The sequence below is a fragment of the Balaenoptera musculus genome, chromosome 6 (assembly GCF_009873245.2).
Source record: "Balaenoptera musculus isolate JJ_BM4_2016_0621 chromosome 6, mBalMus1.pri.v3, whole genome shotgun sequence".
NCBI classification, from domain to species: Eukaryota; Metazoa; Chordata; class Mammalia; order Artiodactyla; family Balaenopteridae; genus Balaenoptera; species Balaenoptera musculus.
In genome coordinates this window covers 59,846,829-59,864,718 of record NC_045790.1, presented here as the reverse complement: position 1 = coordinate 59,864,718, position 17,890 = coordinate 59,846,829, and positions in this window count along the sequence as shown.

Genomic DNA, 17,890 nt, shown 5'->3' with positions numbered 1-17,890 from the left:
AATCTTTATTGAAGTAAAATTGCCTTACAATGGTGTGTTAGCTTCTGCTTTATAACAAAGTTAATCAGTTATACATATACAATATGTTCCCATATCTCTTCCCTCTTGCATCTCCCTCCCTCCCACCCTCCCCATCCCACCCCTCTAGGTGGTCACAAAGCACTGAGCTGATCTCCCTGTGCTATGCGGCTGCTTCCCACTAGCTATCTATTTTACATTTGGTAGTGTATATATGTCCATGACACTCTCTCACCCTGTCACATCTCACCCCACCCCCTCCCCATATCCTCAAGTCCATTCTCTAGTAGGTCTGTGTCTTTATTCCCGTCTTGCCACTAGGTTCTTCATGGCCTTTTTTTTTTTTTCCCTTAGATTCCGTATATATGTGTTAGCATACTGTATTTGTTTTTCTCTTTCTGACTTACTTCACTCTGTATGACAGACTCTAACTCCATCCACCTCATTACAAATACCTCCATTTCATTTCTTTTTATGGCTGAGTAATATTCCATTGTATATATGTGCCACATCTTCTTTATCCATTCATCTGTCGATGGACATTTAGGTTGCTTCCATGTCCTGGCTATTGTAAATAGAGCTGCAATGAACATTTTGGTACATGACTCTTTTTGACCTATGGTTTTCTCAGGGTATATGCCCAGTATTGGGATTGCTGGGTCGTATGGTAGTTCTATTTTCAGTTTTTTAAGGAACCTCCATACTGTTCTCCATAGTGGCTGTATCAATTTACATTCCCACCAACAGTTCAAGAGTGTTCCCTTTCCCCCACATCCTCTCCAGCATTTATTGTTTCTAGATTTTTTGATGATGGCCATTCTGACCGGTGTGAGATGATATCTCATTGTAGTTTTGATTTGCATTTCTCTAATGATTAATGATGTTGAGCATTCTTTCATGTGTCTGTAGACCATCTGTATATCTTCTTTGGAGAAATGTCTATTTAGGTCTTCTGCCCATTTTTGGATTGGGTTGTTCGTTTTTTTTGTTATTGAGCTGCATGAGCTGCTTGTAAATCTTGGAGATTAATCCTTTGTCAGTTGCTTCATTTGCAAATATTTTCTCCCATTCTGATGGTTGTCTTTTGGTCTTGTTTATGGTTTCCTTTGCTGTGCCAAAGCTTTTAAGTTTCATTAGGTCCCATTTGTTTATTTGTGTTCTTATTTCCATTTCTCTGGGAGCTGGGTCAAAAAGAATCTTGCTGTGATGTATGTCATAGAGTGTTCTGCCTATGTTTTCCTCTAAGACTTTGATAGTGTCTGCCCTTACACTTAGGTCTTTAATCCATTTTGAGTTTATTTTTGTGTATGGTGTCAGGGAGTGTTCTAATTTCATACTTTTACATGTAGCTGTCCAATTTTCCCAGCACCACTTATTGAAGAGGCTGTCTTTTCTCCACTGTATATGCTTGCCTCCTTTATCAAAGATAAGGTGACCATATGTGTGTGGGTTTATCTCTGGGCTTTCTATCCTGTTCCATTGATCTATATTTCTGTTTTTGTGCCAGTACCAAACTGTCTTGATTACTGAAGCTTTGTAATATAGTCTGAAGTCAGGGAGCCTGATTCCTCCAGCTCCATTTTTCGTTCTCAAGATTGCTTTGGCTATTCGGGGTCTTTTGTGTTTCCATACAAATTGTGAAATTTTTTGTTCTAGTTCTGTGAAAAATGCCACTGGTAGTTTGATAGGGATTGCAATGAATCTGTAGATTGCTTTGGGTAGTAGAGTCATTTTCACAATGTTGATTCTTCCAATCCAGGAACATGGTATATCTCTCCATCTGTTTGTATCATCTTTAATTTCTTTCATCAGTGTCTTATAATTTTCTGCATACAGGTCTTTTGTCTCCTTAGGTAGGTTTATTCCTAGATATTTTATTCTTTTTGTTGCAATGGTAAATGGGAGTGTTTTCTTAATTTCACTTTCAGATTTTTCGTCATTAGTGTATAGAAATGCAAGAGATTTCTGTGCATTAATTTTGTATCCTGCTACTTTACCAAATTCATTGATTAGCTCTAGGAGTTTTCTGGTAGCATCTTTAGGATTCTCTATGTATAGTATCATGTCATCTGCAAATAGTGACAGCTTTACTTCTTCTTTTCCGATTTGGATTCCTTTTATTTCTTTGTCTTCTCTGATTGCTGTGGCTAACACTTCCAAAACTATGTTGAATAATAGTGGTAAGAGTGGGCAACCTTGTCTTGTTCCTGATCTTAGTGGAAATGGTTTCAGTTTTTCACCATTGAGGACAATGTTGGCTGTGGGTTTGTCATATACGGCCTTTATTATGTTGAGGAAAGTTCCCTCTATGCCTACTTTCTGCAGGGCTTTTATCATAAATGGGTGTTGAATTTTGTCGAAAGCTTTCTCTGCATCTATTGAGATGATCATATGGTTTTTCTCCTTCAATTTGTTAATATGGTGTATCACATTGATTGATTTGTGTATGTTGAAGAATCCTTGCATTCCTGGGATAAACCCCACTTGATCATGGTGTATGATCCTTTTAATGTGCTGTTGGATTCTCTTTGCTAGTATTTTGTTGAGGATTTTTGCCTCTATGTTCATCAGTGATATTGGCCTGTAGTTTTCTTTCTTTGTGACATCTTTGTCTGGTTTTGGTATCAGGGTGATGGTGGCCTCGTAGAATGAGTTTGGGAGTGTTCCTCCCTCTGCAATATTTTGGAAGAGTTTGAGAAGGATAGGTGTTAGCTCTTCTCTAAATGTTTGATAGAATTCGCCTGTGAAGCCATCTGGTCCTGGGCTTTTGTTTGTTGGAAGGTTTTTAATCACAGTTTCAATTTCAGTGCTTGTGATTGGTCTGTTCATATTTTCTATTTCTTCCTGGTTCAGTCTCGGCAGTTTGTGCATTTCTAAGAATCTGTCCATTTCTTCCAGGTTGTCCATTTTATTGGCATAGAGTTGCTTGTAGTAATCTCTCATGATCTTTTGTATTTCTGCAGTGTCAGTGGTTACTTCTCCTTTTTCATTTCTAATTCTATTGATCTGAGTCTTCTCCCTTTTTCTCTTGATGAGTCTGGCTAATGGTTTATCAATTTTGTTTATCTTCTCAAAGAACCAGCTTTTAGTTTCATTGATTTTTGCTATTGTTTCCTTCATTTCTTTTTCATTTATTTCTGACCTGACCTTTATAACTTCTTTCCTTCTGCTGGCTTTGGGGTTTTTTTGTTCTTCTTTCTCTAATTGCTTTAGGTGCAAGGTTAGGTTGTTTATTCGAGATGTTTCCCGTTTCTTGAGGTAGGCTTGTATTGCTATAAACTTCCCTCTTAGCACTGCTTTTGCTGCGTCCCATAGGTTTTGGTTCGTCGTATCTCCATTGTCATTTGTTTCTAGGTATTTTTTGATTTCCCCTTTGATTTCTTCAGTGATCACTTCGTTATTAAGTAGTGTATTGTGTAGCCTCCATGTGTTTGTATTTTTTACAGATCTTTTCCTGTAATTGATATCTAGTCTCATAGCGTTGTGGTCGGAAAAGATACTTGATACGATTTCAATTTTCTTAAATTTACCAAGGCTTGTTTTGTGACCCAAGATATGATCTATCCTGGAGAATGTTCCATGAGCACTTGAGAAAAATGTGTATTCTGTTGTTTTTGGGTGGAATGTCCTATAAATATCAATTAAGTCCATCTTGTTTAATGTATCATTTAAAGCTTGTGTTTCCTTATTTATTTTCATTTTGGATGATCTGTCCATTGGTGAAAGTGGGGTGTTAAAATCCCCTACTATGATTGTGTTGCTGTCGATTTCCCCTTTTATGGCTGTTAGTATTTGCCTTATGTATTGAGGTGCTCCTATGTTGGGTGCATAAATATTTAAAATTGTTATACCTTCCTCTTGGATCGATCCCTTGATCATTATATAGTGTCCTTCTTTGTCTCTTGTAATAGTCTTTATTTTAAAGTCTATTTTGTCTGATATGAGAATTGCTACTCCAGCTTTCTTTTGATTTCCATTTGCATGGAATATCTTTTTCCATCCCCTCACTTTCAGTCTGTATGTGTCTCTAGGTCTGAAGTGGGTCTCTTGTAGACAGCATATATATGGGTCTTGTTTTTGTATCCATTCAGCCAGTCTGTGTCTTTTGGTGGGAGCATTTAATCCATTTACATTCAAGGTAATTATCAATATGTATGTTCCTATTCCCATTTTCTTAAATGTTTTGGGTTTGTTATTGTAGGTGTTTTCCTTCTCTTGTGTTTCTTGCCTAGAGAAGTTCCTTTAGCATTTGTTGTAAAGTTGGTTTGGTGGTGCTGAACTCTCTCAGCTTTTGCTTGTCTGTAAAGGTTTTAATTTCTCCATCGAATCTGAATGAGATCCTTGCTGGATAGAGTAATCTTGGTTGTAGGTTTTTCTCCTTCATCACTTTAAGTATATCCTGCCACTCCCTTCTGGCTTGCAGAGTTTCTGCTGAAAGATCAGATGTTAACCTTATGGGGATTCCCTTGTGTGTTATTTGTTGCTTTTCCCTTGCTGCCTTTAATATGTTTTCCTTATATTTAATTTTTGACAGTTTGATTAATATGTGTCTTGGCGTGTTTCTCCTTGGGTTTATCCTGTATGGGACTCTCTGTGCTTCCAGGACTTGATTAACTATTTCCTTTCCCATATTAGGGAAGTTTTCAACTATAATCTCTTCAAATATTTTCTCAGTCCCTTTCTTTTTCTCTTCTTCTTCTGGGACCCCTATAATTCGAATGTTGGTGCGTTTAATGTTGTTCCAGAGGTCTCTGAGACTGTCCTCAGTTCTTTTCATTCTTTTTTCTTTATCCTGCTCTGTAGTAGTTATTTCCACCATTTTATCTTCCAGGTCACTTATCCTTTCTTCTGCCTCAGTTATTCTGCTATTGATCCCATCTAGAGTATTTTTAATTTCATTTATTGTGTTTTTCATCATTGCTTGGTTCCTCTTTAGTTCTTCTACGTCCTTGTTAAATGTTTCTTGCATTTTGTCTATTCTATTTCCAAGATTTTGGATCATCCTTACTATCATTATTCTGAATTCTTTTTCAGGTAGACTACCTATTTCCTCTTCATTTGTTAAGTCTGGTGTATTTTGACCCTGCTCCTTCATCTGCTGTGTGTTTTTCTGTTGTCTCATTTTGCTTATCTTACTGTGTTTGGGGTCTCCTTTTCACAGGCTGCAGGTTTGTAGTTCCCATTGTTTTTGGTATCTGTCCCCAGTGGCTAAGGTTGGTTCAGTGGGTTGTGTAGGCTTCCTGGTGGAGGGAACTAGTGCCTGAGCTCTGGTGGATGAGGCTGGATCTTGTCTTTCTGGTGGGCACGTCCACGTCTGGTGGTGTATTTTGGGGTGTCTGTGGCCTTATTATGATTTTAGGCAGCCTCTCTGCTAATAGGTGGGGTTGTGTTCCTGTCTTGCTAGTTGTTTGGCATAGGGTGCCCAGCACTGTAGCTTGCTGGTTGTTGAGTGAAGCTGGGTCTTGATGTTGAGATGGAGATCTCTGAGAGATTTTTGCCATTTGGTATTACGTGGAGCTGGGAGGTCTCTTGTGGACCAGTGTCCTGAAGTTGGCTCTCCCACCTCAGAGGCACGGCCCTGATGCCTGGCTGGAGCACCAAGAGCCTTTCGTCCACACGGCTCAGAGTAAAAGGGAGAAAAAATAAAAAGAAAGAAAGAAAGAGGCTATAATATAGTGAAGTAAAATAAAGCTATTGTAAAGCAAAGCTATACAGACAAAATCTCACCCAGAAGCATCTACATATACATTCACCAAAAAAAGGAAAAGGGGAAAAATTAATATATCCTGCTCCCAAAGTCCACCTCCTGAATTTGGGATGATTCGTTGTCTATTCAGGTATTCAACAGATGCAGGCACATCAAGTTGTTTGTGGAGTTTTAATCCGCTGTTTCTGAGGCTGCTGGGAGAGATTTCCCCTTCTCTTCCCTGTTCACACAGCTCCTGGGGTTCAGCTTTGGATTTGGACCCGCCTCTGCGTGTAGGTCGCTTGAGGGCGTCTATTCCCCGCCCAGACAGGACGGGATTAAAGGAGCAGCTGCTTCGGGGGCTCTGGCTCACTCAGGCCGCGGGGAGGGAGGGGTACAGAGGAGGCGGGGCGAGCCTGCGGCGGCCGAGGCCGGCGTGACGTTGCACCAGCCTGAGGCGCGCAGTGCGTTCTCCCGGGGAAGTTGTCCCCGGATCACGGGACCCTGGCAGTGGCGGGCTGCACCGGCTCCCGGGAGGGGCGGTGTGGAGAGTTACCTGTGCTCACACACAGGCTTTTTGGAGGCGGCAGCAGCAGCCTTAGCGTCTCACGCCCGTCTTTGGGGTCCGCGCTGATCGCCGCAGCTCGCGCCCTTCTCTGGAGTTCATTTAGGTGGCGCTCTGAATACCCTCTCCTTACGCGCCGCGAAACAAAGAGGCAAGAAAAAGTCTCTTGCCTCTTCGGCAGCTGCAGACCTTTTCCCGGTCTCCCTCCCAGCCAGCTGTGGTGCACTAACCCCTTCAGGCTGTGTTCACGCCGCCAGCCCCAGTCCTCTCCCTGCGATCTGACCTAAGCCGAGCCTCAGCTCCCAGCCCCGCCCGCCCCGGCGGGTGAGCAGACAAGCCTCTCGGGCTGGTGAGTGCTGCTCGGCGCCGAGCCTCTGTGCGGGAGTCTCTCCGTTTTTTCCTCTGCGCCCCTGTTGCTGTGGGGTCTGCGCTGATAGCCGCGGCTCGCGCCCGTCTCTGGAGTTCGTTTAGGCGGCGCTCTGAATCCCCTCTCCTTGCGCACCACGAAACAAAGAGGCAAGAAAAAGTCTCTTGCCTCTTCGGCAGCTCCAGACTTTTTCCCCGGACTCCCTCCCGGCTAGCTGTGGTGCACTAACCCCTTCAGGCTGTGTTCACGCCGCCAACCCCAGTCCTCTCCCTGCGATCCGACCGAAGCCCGAGCCTCAGCTCCCAGCCCCGCCCGCCCCGGCGGGGGAGCAGACAAGCCTCTCGGGCTGGTGAGTGCTGGTCGGCGCCGAGCCTCCATGCGGGAACCTCTCCGCTTTGCCCTCCGCACCCCTGTGGCTGCGCTCTCCTCCGTGGCTCCGAAGCTTCCCCCATCTGCCACCCGCAGTCTCTGCCCGCGAAGGGGCTTCCTAGTGCGTGGAAATCTTTCCTCCTTCACAGCTCCCTCCCACTGGTGCAGGTGCCGTCCCTATTCTTTTGTCTCTGTTATTTCTTTTTTTCTTTTGCCCTACCCAAGTACGGGGGGAGTTTCTTGCCTTTTGGGAGGTCTGACGTTTTCTGCCAGCGTTCAGTGGGTGTTCTGTAGGAGCAGTTCCACGTGTAGATGTATTTCTACTGTATCTGTGGGAAGGAAGGTGATCTCCGCGTCTTACTCTTCCGCCATCTTCTCTCCTCCCCCCTGTCTAATATTTTTGGTGATTCAAAATTAAGTAAGATTTTTCAGAGAACAGACTGTGTCTTTTTCACCTTTGTACTCATAGTGCCCATCATGGTGGCCAGTACAAAGGAGGTATTCAGTGACTTTTACCCAAGATCAAACAGCCAACATATACTTGCATTAAAACTTTAACCTGGGACTTCCAACTCCTTATTTAGATATCTTTCAATTTGGTTATCTTATTTTACCAGTTTAATTTTCCTTTTTTAAAAAAAATACTTTCCACCATCACTATAGTCAGTATTATTTGATTAAAATATTCAAATGTATGGTAGCTTTTTGTCATTTACTTGCATTTTTTTTAACATCTTTACAGGAGTATAATTGCTTTACAATGGTGTGTTAGTTTCTGCTTTATAACAAAGTGAATCAGCTATACATATACATATGTCCCCATATCTCCTCCCTCTTGTGTCTCACTCTCACCCTCCCTATCTCACCCCTCTAGGTGGTCACAAAGCACCAAGTTGATCTCCCTGTGCTATGCGGCTGCTTCCCACTAGCTATCTATTTTACATTTGGTAGTGTATATACGTCCATGCCACTCTCTCACTTCATCCCAGCTTACCCTTCCCAATCCCCATGTCCTCAAGTCCATTATCTACATCTGCATCTTTATTCCTGTCCTGCCCCTAGGTTCTTCAGAACCTTTCTTTCTTTTTTTGAGATTCCATATATATGTGTTAGCATACGGTATTTGTTTTTCCCTTTCTGACTTACTTCACTCTGTATGACAAACTCTAGGTCCATCCACCTCACTACAAATAACTCAATTTCGTTTCTTTTTATGGCTGAGTAATATTCCATTGTATATATGTGCCACATCTTCTTTATCCATTCATCTGTGGATGGACACTTAGGTTGCTTCCATGTCCTGGCTATTGTAAATAGAGCTGCAGTGAACATTGTGGTACATGACTCTTTTTGAATTATGGTCTTCTCAGGGTATATGCCCAGTAGTGGGATTGCTGGGTCATATGGTAGTTCTATTTTTAGTTTTTTAAGGAGCCTCCATACTGTTCTCCATAGTGGCTGTATCAATTTCCATTCCCACCAACAGTGCAAGAGGGTTCCCTTTTCTCCACACCCTCTCCAGCATTTATTGTTTGTAGAATTTTTGATGATGACCATTCTGACTGGTGTGAGGTGATACCTCATTGTAGTTTTGATTTGCATTTCTCTAATGATTAGTGATGCTGAGCATCCTTTCATGTGTTTGTTGGAAATCTGTATATCTTCTTTGGAGAAATGTCTGTTTAGACCTTCTGCCCATTTTTGGTTTGGGTTGTTTGGTTTTTTGATATTGAGCTGCATGAGCTGCTTGTAGATTTTGGAGATTAATCCTTTGTCAGTTGCTTCATTAGCAAATATTTTCTACCATTCTGAGGGTTGTCTTTTTGTCTTATTTATGTTTTCCTTTGCTGTGCAAAAGCTTTTAAGTTTCATTAGGTCCCATTTGTTTACTTTTGTTTTTATTTCCATTTCTCTAGGAGGTGGGTCACAAAGGATCTTGCTGTGATTTATGTCATAGAGTGTTCTTCTTATGTTTTCCTCTAAGAGTTTTAGAGTGTCTGGCCTTACATTTAGGTCTTTAATCCATTTTGAGTTTATTTTTGTGTATGGTGTTAGGGAGTGTTCTAATTTCATTCTTTCACGTGTAGCTGTCCAGTTTTCCCAGCACCACTCATTGAAGAGGCTGTGTTTTCTCCATTGTATATTCTTGCTTCCTTTATCAAAAATAAGGTGACCAGGGGGCTTCCCTGGTGGCGCGGTGGTTGAGAATCTGCCTGCCAGTGCAGGAGACACGGGTTCGAGCCCTGGTCTGGGAGGATCCCACATGCCATGGAGCAGCTGGGCCCGTGAGCCACAATTACTGAGCCTGCGCGTCTGGAGCCTGTGCTCCACAACAAGAGACGCCGCGATAGTGAGAGGCCTGCGAACCGCGATGAAGAGTGGCCCCCACTTGCCACAACTAGAGGAAGCCCTCGCACAGAAACGAAGACCCAACACAGCCATAAAAATAAATAAATAAATAAATAAATTATAATAAATAAATAAATAAGATAAGGTGACTATATGTGCGTGGGTTTATCTCTGGGCTGTCTATCCTGCTCCATTGATCTATAGTTCTGTTTTTGTGCCAGTACCATAAATGTCTTGATTACTGTAGCTTTGTAGTATAGTCTGAAGTCTGGGAGCCTGATTCCTCCAGCTCCGTTTTTCTTTCTCAAGATTGCTTTGGCTATTTGGTGTCTTTTGTTTCCATACAAATTGTGCAATTTTTTGTTCTAGTTCTGTGAAAAATGTCATTGGTAGTTTGATAGGGATTGCACTGAATCTGTAGATTACTTTGAGTAGTTTCATCATTTTCACAATCTTGATTCTTCCAATCCAATAATATGGTATATCTCTCCATCTGTTTGTATCGTCTTTAATTTCTTTCATCAGTGTCTTATAGTTTTCTGTATATAGGTTTTTTTGTCTCCTTAGGTAGGTTTATTTCTAGGTATTTTATTCTTTTTGTTGCAATGGTAAATGGGAGTGTTCCCTTAATTTTTGTTCTGATTTTTCATCGTTAGTGTATAGGAATGCAAGAGATTTCTGTGCATTAATTTTGTATTCTGCTACTTTACCAGATTCATTGATTAGCTCTAGTAGTTTTCTGGTAGCATCTTTACGATTCTCTATGTATAGTATCATATCATCTGCAAACAGTGACAGCTTTACTTCTTCTTTTCTGATTTGGATTCCTTTTATTTCTTTTTCTTCTCTGATTGCTGTGGCTAAAACTTCCAAACTTGCATTTGTTTTGATGTTGTATAACACATATTACCAGAACGAATTTGCCCATTTCATTGTATCAGAAATGACAATTATGTCAAAATTTAGTTTTCCCTCATTTTATTTATATCCTTTACATTTTTATGCATTTATTGGATACCCTGAAATATTGTCAGGAAAATTTTATTTGAATGAGTAAAGTGACTTAGAATTGGAAAAGAAAACTAAGTAAGAGTTGAAATTTGGGGAGTTGGGGAAAGAAAATTCCTAATTTAAGTAGAATGCAACAGCTTGTTTAAAGTCTAAAAGGATTAATTCACAACCCCCATATCTGCAGAAAAAAACAATCCAAAAAAAAAAAAACCCACCAATTTCAACCTTTGCGCCTCATGCTGAGAAACTGCATGGTGGATAGAGAAATCTTAAGCTGGGATACTCCAGTTGGGTTTGGGACAGGCTTGTCCTAAAACTCCTTCTCCCCTCATACTATCACCTCTACAGCCCAGAAATCTCATCTTCTAGCAGCTACTCCTTAAATACATGCCATATATACTGGATGTATCAATGAGCTACTTCCTGTTGAGATGCCAAGATGATGAAACACTTCCTCAAGTCCAATTACAGTCCCTAACCCAGAGGACACTCCCATAAAGAGAGGGCTTCCCTGGTGGTGCAGTGGTTGAGAGTCTGCCTGCTAGTGCAGGGCACACGGGTTTGAGCCCTGGTCTGGGAGGATCCCACATGCCGCGGAGCGGCTAGGCCCATGAGCCACAGTTGCTGAGCCTGCGTGTCTGGAGCCTGTGCTCCACAACAAGAAAGGCCGCAATAGTGAGAGGCCCACGCATCGCGATGAAGAGTGGCCCCCGCTTGCCACAACTGGAGAGGGCCCTCACGCAGAGGCGGGGACCCAACACAGCCAAAAATAAATTAATTAATTAATTTTAAAAAAAAGATCACAAGCACTATATTATTTCACTGAATTAAAAAAAAAAAAAGAGAATGCATGAATCACTGCCTAGCATATTAAGAACATAGGCTGGGACTTCCCTGGTGGCGCAATGGTTAAGAATCCACCTTCCAATGCAGGGGACGCCAGTTCCATCCCTGGTCAGGGAACTAAGATCCCACATGCCACGAGGCAACTAAGCCCATGCACTGCAACTACTGAGCCTGCGTGCTCTAGAGCCCACATGTTCCAAAGCCCACATGCTGTAGAGCCCATGTGCCACAACTAGAGAGAAGCACGTGCCCCACAACAAAAGAACCCGCATGCTACAACGAAAACCCGATGCAGCTAAATAAATAAATATTAAAAAAACAGAAAAAGAACATAGGCTTGGTTTACTGCTTACTGCCTGTGCAACTTCAGCAAATTATATAACCTCTCTCAATCTCAGTTTATCCTCTGCAAAAATGAGGAGATACCAAATATTGTAGTTGTTTACTTACTATCTATCACCACCACCCCTACTTCCTTGCCCACAGAAACTCATTTTGACCTGGGCAGCAATATGCCCAACTAAAAATACACTCCATCCCAGACTTCCACACAGTAACCATTTGAAACTGTTCTGGACAATAAAAGATAGACGGTATAATGGTTCGAGAAAAACTACTTATTTATGGCTGCATTGGGTCTTCATTGCTTTGTGTGGGTTTTCTCAAGTTGCAGTGAGTGGGGGCTACTCTCCATTGTGGTTCACAGGCCTCTCATTGCAGTGGCTTCTCTTGTTGCAAAGCACAGGCTCTAGGTGCACGGGCTTCAGTAGTTGTGGCACGTAGGCTCAGTAGTTGTGGCTCGCGGGCTCTAGAGCTCAGGCGCAGTAATCGCACAGGCTCAGCCACTCCACGGCATGTGGGATTCTCCCAGACCAGGGCTCAAACCCATGCCCCCTCCATTGGCATGCGGATTCTTAACCACTGTGCCACCAGGGAAGTCCCCGAGAAAAACTTTTTAAAGGGGACATATTCAGCTGGCATGTCCTTTTTCAGTCTTTCACCCTCTCCCCTTCTTCCTACCTAGACCATAAGTATGAGGTTGAATGTGCAGCAGAAAACTTCTGACCATGAAGCAGTAAGCAAGGAGACAAAGGCTTACATATTAAAAATGGCAGGAGGGAAAAATGGGAGAACTCTGGTGTAGAGAACAATATTCGTGTTCTGCTCAAATCTCCTTGAGTTTTTTTATACTGGATTCTTTGATAACATTTATGTGTGTACCATACACCCACACCACCACCACCACCACCACTTTCTGTGTGCTTTCAATATCCAGCACTTGCAGCTCTTCTTACAAAGACTGCACTTACAGTACTGATGCTGCTTTTCTTTCTTGCACAGAGAGATAAAAGGTTTCTGTGAGTTTGCATTCCTTCCACCAGCCTTATAAGGCTCCTGAAAGCCCAGCTCCCTTGTTTTGGGTGAAACAACTCTGTCTTAAATTTCACTCAAAAATCCCCCTACAGGGTTCATGTGGAAGCTACCCTCTGCTGGACTTCAGCATGAGATCACATTCTTGTTTAGATTCCTGTCCATCCCTGCCCTGCCCAACTCCCTTAGCAGTATTTCTTGGGAACACTTCCTTAGTAAATCACATGCTGATAAATCCCTTAATCAGAATCTACTTCTGGGGAAACTAATGTAAGACACCAGGTCACACGTGACATTTTTTTGCTGCCATACTAGTCTTGTAGTGTTAACTGCAGACTTTCTTGTTGAGAGAAAAATAAAACCATGTTTGCTTAAGCTAATGGTGGGTTTTCTGTTGAATGTGGCTTAAAGCAAACTCATCCATAGAAGAGATGACAGTAACACCTGCTTCTTAGGACACTGATAAGACTTGCCTTGTACATTGCAACCACTCAGTGAATGTTAGTTTAGAAAGACAGGCAAACCCAAGAACAATCTTTCTTAGGTATAATTGGAATATAGAAAGGCACAATCAAATCCCTCCATGACTTTAAGAATAAACCTCTAAGAGATAAAGTATGGTGGTCAGGGGTGGGGATGGAATCAGAATGGATGTGATCTTACAGGTATAGAAGTAATCCACTAAGTTCATAGGGGTTTATTTGATTATACTTCTTAACCTACAAATAAGTTACATATAGTCTTTCATATACATCAAATATTACATTATAAATATAAAAAGATTTAAAAGTAAAAATGAAAGAATGACTCATATTCCTTCAAAAGATCATTGGATAAGAGCATAGATGTTCCAAAATATAGAAATGGGATAACTAAAAAATTACATAATAATTTATTAATATTAAATAGATCAGAAAAACAATAGAGAAATCAATGAAAACAAAATCTCGATATTGCAGAAAAATCAATAAAATGGATAAATCTTTTGCCAGATTGATTAGGAAAAAAATGGTGATACAAATTACCAACATCAATAATAAGAGAGTAGTCATCAGTATAGATTCTAAAGATATTGAAAGGATAAAAAAGGGAATATTATGGACAATACTTGGCAATTTTAATAAAAATAGACAGATTACTTGAAAGACACAAACTATCAAGACTTACTCAAGAAGAAACGGACAATATGAATGGCCCTATATTGATTTACTCATTACTCTGTAATGGCCTATAAGGGAAAAGAATCTTAAAAAGAGTGGATATATGTATATGTATAACTGATTCACTTTGCTATACACCTGAAACTAACACAACATTGTAAATCAACTATACTCCAATAAAAAATTTTTTAAAAAGTGAATCTGTAGTTTAAAATCTTCTCATTAAAAACTCCAGTCTTCATTGGTGAATTCTTCCAAATATTTAAGGAAGAAATATCAATTCTAAACAAACTCTATCAAAAAATTGAGGGAATTCTGTTGAACTAATTCTATGCAGCAAGTGTTACACTAAAAACCAAAGACATTGAAAACTACAGACCAATAGTTTTCATGAACAAAGATAAAAGAATACTAAATAAAATTTTAGCAAATCAAACCCAACAATACAGAAAAAGGATATATAATACATACAAAGGATACACACACACAAACATATATTTAAAAGATATAAAAATGCATCATGACCAAGTGGGGTTTATCCCAGGAATACAAGGTTGGTTAAATATTCAAAAATCAATCAATGTAATTTACCACATTAACAAATTAAAACAGAAAAACAATACGATGATGTCAATAGATGCAGAAAAAGCAGTTCAAAATCTAATATCCATTCCTAATAAAAGCACTCAATAAACTAAAAATAAAAGGGAACTTCTAAACATGATAAAGGGCATAGACCAAATCACACTTACAGCTAACATCGTAATTAATGGCAACAGACTGTATAAGATCAAGAGCAATGAACGGATGTCCACTCTCACCACCTCTTTTATTCTTTTTCTCTCACCAGTTGTATCTAGCATTTTACTGGAGCTTCTAGCCATTGCAATAAGGCAAGACAAAGAAATAGATAATCCAGACTGGAAAACAAAAGTAAAACTATCTGTATTTAAAAATAACATGATCATCCATGTAGAAAGTCTGATGTAATTTGCAAAGAAGCTAATAGAACTATAAATTGAGTTTAACAAAGATCCAAGATGTTACAATACACAAAAATCACTTTTATTTGTATATAATATAATAACAAAAGACAACTGGAAATTTAAATGTTTACCATTTATAATACAATTAAGTATTTTAAAGTACTTAGGGATAAATCTGACAAAGATATGCAAGACCTGTTCACTGAAAACTACCAAGCACAGCAGAGAGAAATTAAAGAAGACCTAAATAAATGGAAAGACGTACCTTGTTCAGGGGTCAGAAGATTCAATATGGTTAGATGTCCATTCTCCTGAGGTTGATATATACGTTTGGTGCAATCCCAATCAAAATCCCAATCTGATTTTAAAATTTACATAGAAATTCGGAGGACCTAGAATAGCCAAAACAATTTCTAAAAAGAAAAACAACACTAGAGGTCTCTACTACTTGCTTTCAAGACTTATTATAAAGCTACATTTACGTTGAGAGTGTGGTATTTCCATAAAGATAGACAAAGTCATCGGTGGAACAGCACAGAGAGTTCAAAAATAGACTCAACCATATATATACAACAGATTATTCCCAAAGATGCAAAGTCAATTCAATAGAAAAAAAAAAAAAAGGGTAATCTTTTCAACAAATGGTGTTGGAACAATTGCCTATCCATATGCAAAAAACAAAAAAAGAAAGAAAGAACGAAAAGAAAAAAACATTAAACTTCAATCCATACCTTGCACTATATATGAAAACTCAAGATGAATCACAGACATAAAAAGTAAAACCTAAAACTATAAATCTAGAAGAAAACATAAGAGAAAATCTATGTGACACTGGGTTAGATAAAGATTTTTTATATAGGATATCAAAAATATAATCCATAAAATTTTAAAATTTGATATTTTGGAATTCATCAAAATTAAAAACTTTTGCTCTTAGAAAGATGGTGTTAAAAAGAGTGAGAAGACAAGCGAAAGACCATAAGAAAACATTTGCAAAACATGTATTTGCTAAAAGACATATTTAGACTATATGAAGAACCCTTAAAACACAGTAAGACACAGTGATGTCAGCATTATGGTAGTATGAGACAGTCCCTTTACCTCTCCCCTTCTATCTATAACTAGTAAAACATGCATAATTTAACAAAGGCTCTGCTGCACAACACATCAGGATGCTGGAGAGATCCACACATTTGTACATCTAAAGGTGGGTGGATTTGAACTCATAGAAGAGGCAGAACTGGGGGAAGAGTGGAGGCAGTACAGCTATCCTGGTCCTCCTGGCCATGGTGGCTGAGCCTGCAGCCCCAGAGAACCTGATAGCAGCAACAGGTGGTGCACACAACTCTGGCCTCTAAGCTGCAGCAGCACCCACAGCCACAAGCAACTGGGCAGCAGTAGCATCAGGGCCCACAATCATAGTTCCTACAGCCACAGTGGCACCCATGACTCCAGCCACCCGTGAACATGAGAACACCAGAAGTGGTAGAGGGAACCATAATCCTGGCTTGTCCCAAATTTCCCCCTCCCCCTGCCACAGTGGCAGTGCCCACAACCCAGGTGAACCTGGACACAGCAGAGGCACCCACCATCCTGGTGCCCCCAGCAGCAATGCCAGAAATAGCACTGACACCAGCAACAACAAGACACCAGTGACCCCAGGAGCACAAGTAGCAATGACAAGGGCACTGGTAACACCTCTGGCAGAGGTGGTAGAGGGAGCAGAGTGCTGATTCTCAAATATAGCCAGAGGCAGCTCAAGCAAGAGAAACCTAAAACTTGTGCTATAGCACCACCTAGTAAAAAAACAAAAGGAAGGACTTAATTACGAACCTGTTGAACAATTAAAATCAAATTGAACAAAAGCTCTATCTAAACAAGAAAGATGTTCACTACTTCAAGTACACCAGTGGAGGAACAAGTCATCAAGCACCATGAAAAACCATAGTGACATAGTATTTTAAAAAGAAAATGAAAGAGGGAGGGGATATGGGGATATATGTATACATATAGCTGATTCACTTTGTTATACAACAGAAACTAACACAACACTGTAAAGCAATTATACTCCAATAAAGATGTTAAAAAAAAAAAAAGAAAATGACAATTCTCCAGAAACCAAACTTAAAATCTTGAAAGACTGTGAGGACAAGATAGCAGAGTAAAAGAACCTTGAGCTCACCTCCTCTCATGAACACACCAAAATCACAACTAACTGCTGAACAACCATCGATTAAAAGGACTGGAATCTACACACAAAAAAAGTTATTCTATATCCAAAAATACAAGGAAGAAACCACAAGACAGTAGGAGGGGGTGCACTCTTGATATAATCAAATTCCATACCACCCAGGTGGGTGACCCACAAACTGGAGAATAATTATATTGCAGAAGTTCTCCCACAGGAGTGAGAGCTCTGAGCCACATGCCAGGCTCCCCAGCCTAGGGGTCCAGAATTGGGAAGAGGAGCTCCCAGAGCATTTGGCTTTGAATGCCAGCAGGAGTTGATTGCAGGAGCTCCACAGGACTGGAGGAAACAGAGACTCCACTCTTAAAGGGTGTACACAAGGTCTCACATGCACCAAGACCCAGTGCAAAAGTAGTGACTCCATAGGAGTCTAGCCCAGACCTACCTGCAGGTCTTGAAGGGTCTCCTGGGGAGACAGGGGATGGCTGTGTCCCTCTCTGGGGTCAAAAAAGCTGGTGGTGGACACAGCAAGGACCTACATGACCTCTGACTAAATGCAGACATTTTGGTTCCTTGGCATGGAGACCTGGCCCCACCCAATAGCCTGTAAGCTCCAGTGCTAGGACACCTAAGGCCAAACAACAAATAGGGTGGGAACACAAGCCCACCCATCAGTAGACAGGCTGCCTAAAGACTTCCTGATCCCACAGCCAGCCTAAGACATGCCCCTTGACACTGCCCTGCCCACCAGAGGGCCAAGAAACAGCTCTACCCACCAGTGGGCAGGCACTGACCCCTCCCACCAGGAAGCCTGCACAAGCCTCTAGACCAGCCTCACCCACCAGGGGGCAGACACCAGAAGGAAGGAAACTACAAGCCTGCAGCCTGTGGAACTGAGTCCACAAACACAGGTCAGAATCTACCCTGGAACCAGCTGGTCCCTGGCCCTTGGGTGACGAGAGGGAAGTGTACTT